The sequence below is a fragment of the Aptenodytes forsteri genome, unplaced genomic scaffold, assembly GCF_000699145.1.
Source record: "Aptenodytes forsteri isolate BGI_AS27 unplaced genomic scaffold, ASM69914v1 Scaffold274, whole genome shotgun sequence".
In the NCBI taxonomy this organism is placed as follows: domain Eukaryota; kingdom Metazoa; phylum Chordata; class Aves; order Sphenisciformes; family Spheniscidae; genus Aptenodytes; species Aptenodytes forsteri.
In genome coordinates this window covers 763,418-768,771 of record NW_008795101.1, presented here as the reverse complement: position 1 = coordinate 768,771, position 5,354 = coordinate 763,418, and positions in this window count along the sequence as shown.

Below are 5,354 nucleotides of genomic sequence, written 5' to 3'. Positions count from 1 at the left end.
ATGCTCTGAATGCTGTGTGCTTTGTACTTTAAGCTATACTGGTGTCCACAGTGCTCCCCAAGGAGTTTGTTTCCCAGTGGAACTGGCAGTATGGCCAGTAGCAATACAGCATCATTCCCATTAGGTTCAGAGGATGCTCTCTTACAGTTTTACAATGTATACTCTGTGTTTTTGCACAACAGCACTGTGAGAAGCTGTCCAGTGGGTTGGAAAGCGTACATCTCTTATCAGCCCAGACCAGAATAACCTCAATGAAAACTGCCAGCTAGGCACAAAATCTGCTCCTTGTTCATCAACACAAGGAGCAAAGATGGCAACCAAAAGCCAGGTACTTTTTTGCCCAGCTGCCTCCCTTGCTATTCCTACTCCTGTAACTTGAGAAGTTAAAAGAGTTAGAATGGGGCTTTACCTACTGAGCACAGAGCCTGCTCTGCCTTTCCCTTATGTTTTTTATGTGCTCTGAATTATCTAGAGAAGACGACTGTTGCCTGTTCTATAGCAGGAGCCTTCCTATATCACACTGCTGTGGATGCCACAGCAGACATAGTAAAGAGAGCTAAATTTCATTAAAGTGAAAAATCTGATTTCAACTTTGGAAGAGGTTCCTCTCTCCTATGAGAGCAGCTGCTAAGTGTTTCTAGCAGGATAGTAATCTCCTGTATTATCATGCAGGGAGCTCCCATGCACAGGATTTTACAGTACTAGAATTTCCTGGGTAGGAAATAAAATTTTTCATTAGTTGAAGAGGAGGCTGAAGGAAACTTGATCCCACTACCAAGACGAAGTCAAGACTGCCTATGTTCCAAGGCTTTTTGGTCTGGCAGTCAAAGTTAGAGCAAGACCCCATGACTGTACGTCGACGTTGCAAACCCATAAAGGGAAATGTAACGCACAATTTTAACAGTGTGAGCCACAGGAAACATAACGGAACAAATGAGTGAAGAATGAGGTAGTATCTTTCAAGCCGAGTCTCCAAACAATCCGCTGTTGCTCAAAGGCAAAAATTTTAGGGGCAAATCTGTAGTTCAGTGTAAAAGTCAAACCATACAAACAGGTGGTGCTTGAATAGGAATGTAAGACTAAAAGGATCACTCGGGTCCTTGCGCCCTGTGCTGTACATTTGGAGTACATGTCTTTTCAAAAACAATCCAAGCCATCATAATGGCACACTGTGGTGGGTTGACTGTGGCTGGCTGCCATGTGCCCACCAAGCCGCTCTGTCTCCCGCCTCCTCAGCTGGACACGGGGGAGAAAATATGACGAAAGGTTCGTAGGTCAAGATAAGGACAGGGAGATCACTTACCAAATACCATCACGGACAAAACAGACTTGTCTTGGGGGAATTAATTCAATTTATTGCCAATCAAATCAGAGTAGGATAGTGAGAAATAAGAACAAATCTAAAACCACCTTCCCCCCCACCCCTCCCTTCTTCCCAGGCTCAACTTCACTCCTGATTTTCTCTACCTCCTCTTCCCCTGCTCCAGCGTGGGGTCCCACCCATGGGAGACAGTCGTCCGCGAACTTCTCCAATGTGAGCCCTTCCTCACAAATTGCTCCAGCATGCGTCCTTTCCACAGGGTGCAGTCTTTCCGGAGTGGACTGCTCTAGTGTGGGTCCTGCCAGAAGACCTGCTCCCGCGTGGGCAACTCTCCACAGGGCCACAGGTCCTGCCAGGAGCCTGTTCTAGCGCAGACTCTCCACAGGGTCACAGCCTCCTTTGGGCATCCATCTGCTCCGGCGTGGGGTCCTCCATGGGCTGCAGGTGGGTATCTGCTCCACCATGGACCTCCATGGGCTGCTGGGGGACAGCCTGCCTCACCATGGTCTTCACCACGGGCTGCAGGGGAATCTGCTCTGGCACCTGGAGCACCTCCTCCCCCTCCTTCTTCACTGACCTTGCTGTCTGCAGAGTTGTTCCTCTCACATACTCGCCCTCATCTCTCCCAGCTGCTCTTGCCCAGCAGTTTTTATCCCTTCTTAAATATTTTATCACAGAGGTGCTAACACGGTTGCTGATGGGCTCAGCTTTGGCCAGCGTCGGGTCTGTCTTGGAGCTGGCTGAAATTTGCTCTGTTGGACATGGGGGAAGCTTCTAGCTTTTTCTCACAGAACCTACCCCTGTAGCCTGCCCCCTGCCCTGCTACCAAAACCTTGCCATATAAACCCAATACGGGGAAAAAGAAGTTGTTGATTCAGCCGAGCTGAGCGGGGACCATAAGCTGCCTGGGTTGCGGCTGCCCCTCACTGACAAGCTGCATCTGCAGCCTCCTTGTGCCATGTGGCAAATGCATCCGTGACTATTGCCTATCCTGAAGGCCACGAACTCACGCCTGTGTCCCTGCTGCTCTGCCAGGAGCTTCTACAATGTGAGCAATGCTTTGGGGGGGCTGATCTGTTGGACTGCAACTGCTCCATCCCTGACCCGCAGCTGGTCCGGAGGATTGTGTCCCAGGTGCAGTTCTACCTCTCCAACAAGAACCTGGCCAAGGACACTTTCCTCCTGAAACACATCCAGAAGAACAAGATGGGATTCGTCAGCATCAAACTTCAAGAAGGTAGGCAGCCCATGGTGCTGGCCAGCTGGGGTGGGAAGTGGCCTTCATGTGGAGGATGTCAGGGTGTCTGGGTGTGTGTATGTCTCCGGTGTCCCAGGTGCAGTTCTACCTCTCCAACAAGAACCTGGCCAAGGACACTTTCCTCCTGAAACACATCCAGAAGAACAAGATGGGATTCGTCAGCATCAAACTTCAAGAAGGTAGGCAGCCCATGGTGCTGGCCAGCTGGGGTGGGAAGTGGCCTTCATGTGGAGGATGTCAGGGTGTCTGGGTGTGTGTATGTCTCCGGTGGGGTGTATGGGGAGGTCCAGGCTCCGCTCAGGCTGTCTGTGTCCCGGCAAAACGCTGCCGCCTGGCCAAGGACACTTTCCTCCTGAAACACATCCAGAAGAACAAGATGGGATTCGTCAGCATCAAACTTCAAGAAGGTAGGCAGCCCATGGTGCTGGCCAGCTGGGGTGGGAAGTGGCCTTCATGTGGAGGATGTCAGGGTGTCTGGGTGTGTGTATGTCTCCGGTGGGGTGTATGGGGAGGTCCAGGCTCCGCTCAGGCTGTCTGTGTCCCGGCAAACATGCTGCTGCTGCTCCAGAAGCAAGAGCAAGAGCTACTTGCGGTAGCTGGTCCCGGTGGTGTCAGGGCTGCTGTTGGCCCTGGCTGCCCAAAATTTACGCTGATGTGCCCGACCAAGTGCAGGTCCTGTGCAAAGTACAGCAGCTCCTTCCTCCTGAAGCAGCCAATCTCCTGGACAGAGGGAAGGCAGTGTGGAGGGCAAGTGCTGCGCTTCCCAGCCTGGCTCCAGCCCTGCTCCAGCCAGCTCTGGGCTTATGTCGGGCTTGAAAATGAGGGCTGGAGGCTTCACGTGCCCCTTCCCCTCTTGCAGCACCCCTTCCCCACTCTTTCTTTCTGTCCTTGGGGAATTTGGTTCCCCCGATGGCTAATCTGGCCCCGGATCGCCTGCTGGAGGATCTACTGGGCGTGCACAGGCAGCCAGGCTGTGGTAGTCAGCGTCCTCTTCACCCACTCCTGGGGAAGCATGGGAAAGGCAGAGCACCCTTAGAGCAGGGAGCAGCAGGATGGGTGTCCCAGGGGTGCCGGGAGCAGGGCGTGCAGCGCTGTGCAGCACGTGCCGAGCTTCAACTTGTGTCTTGTTGCCGGAGCACAGGGAAAGAGGGAATCTGCCCCGAGCACAAAAACCTCCTTGAAGAGAGTGAGTGAGACTAAAAGCTGTATACAGTCGCACAGTGGATGCCATTTTAGCCCTGCAACAAGAAATTTGTTCTTCAGCTTTGATAGTAGAACAAAATCATCTAGTACTTGCTCTGCTTCCCCTGCAACAAAGAGGTGTCTGTGCATTGGTTCATACCACCTGTTGCACCGACGTTAACAAATTTCAACAAATCAAACACGACGTCCATGATAACATATGTGACCTTTTACATCCATTACATCAAATCACTTTCTGGTCTGTTTAGCTGGATACCATTCTAAATTTGAAAAAAAAAAATTAACAAAAGCTCTTACTATTGTAATATTAATTATCCTATTAATAATTTTTGTTTGGATTGTGATTAAGCTTTGGTTTGCCATATGTCATATAGCCAAACGCTTGAACGCATCGATAGCCATTAATCTCATTTTTGCGCCCCCACTTGCAACAGTCCTCCTCCACCATCTCTCCGTTCACGCCCAGCCATTTCACATATGTAGAGGCAAGAGAGGCTCGCACCCTCTCTCTGCAGGGCTGCTAACCCAATCACTGGATCACATCATTACCCATGCCATGGAGTCTGGCGAGACCCTCCTGACCTCGGATATGGCATGGGACAGTGGAAAGCGCTTACATAGCATGCTTGCCCTGCTCACACAGCTGCACGGACCCACTGTCGCGGAGGCTCACAAAATCAAATTGGCGTCATCGGCAGGATGGTTTCAATAGAGGAGTTATTAGCCGTTCTCCCCCAGGTATGAAATGGGCAAAGGAGAAGTAGTCTGACCCAGCAGCAGTCGCAGAGACAGTAGAACAATGCCGCGGAAATAATCGAAATGGTGAACGTAAAGGGACCATGTGTGCCATCCTGGGTGCCTGTCTAATTCAAGCGCAAGATCATTATAATTATTCCGGAATATTAGAAAAGAACAATTTAAAGAAGCAGTTAGAAATCGATTGTTTAAAAGGAGAACTGGAAAGAGAAAGAGAGCAGACGTGTCTGTTAGAACAAGAAATTGAGATCATGCTAGCACAAGCGAAAAGACCCCCCACTGTTGTCCAAATCCAAAAACAAATGGATCTGCCCCTCTGCGGGCGCAGATCCCGAGGATTGGGATGGGGACATCTGGGGAGACCCTGATGAAAATAGTTCAGAGGAAACAGAGGAGTTGGAGGGAAAAGAAGTGCAACCTCTTATTAAAAGAGAGGCACACGGGTCTTGTGGGGCAGGAACCCCTGAACCACTGTCCGTACCACCCCCTCAACGGGACCTGAGCTCAGTGAATTACAAGCCAGGTTTTCACGTAGACCGGGAGAAACAGAAACCAAGTGTTGTGTCGTGTCTCTTTAATGGGGGGGATCGGATACTGTTGAGTGAGGACGAGGCTAGAGGATTTTGGGGACCCGGAGCGTTTCTGAGTGACGGGCCAGCAGGCGACCAGTCGATCACGTCCCGAGTGGCTTATTGGGCTGGGGGTGTGGACTCCAAAGAGCGAGGGGAGCCTGTTACCATCCGAGTAAAAGGACTGTCGGAGTTAGCGGGAGGAGTACAAAAGGCTGCTTGTATCCAGGCAATGTATGAGAGGGGG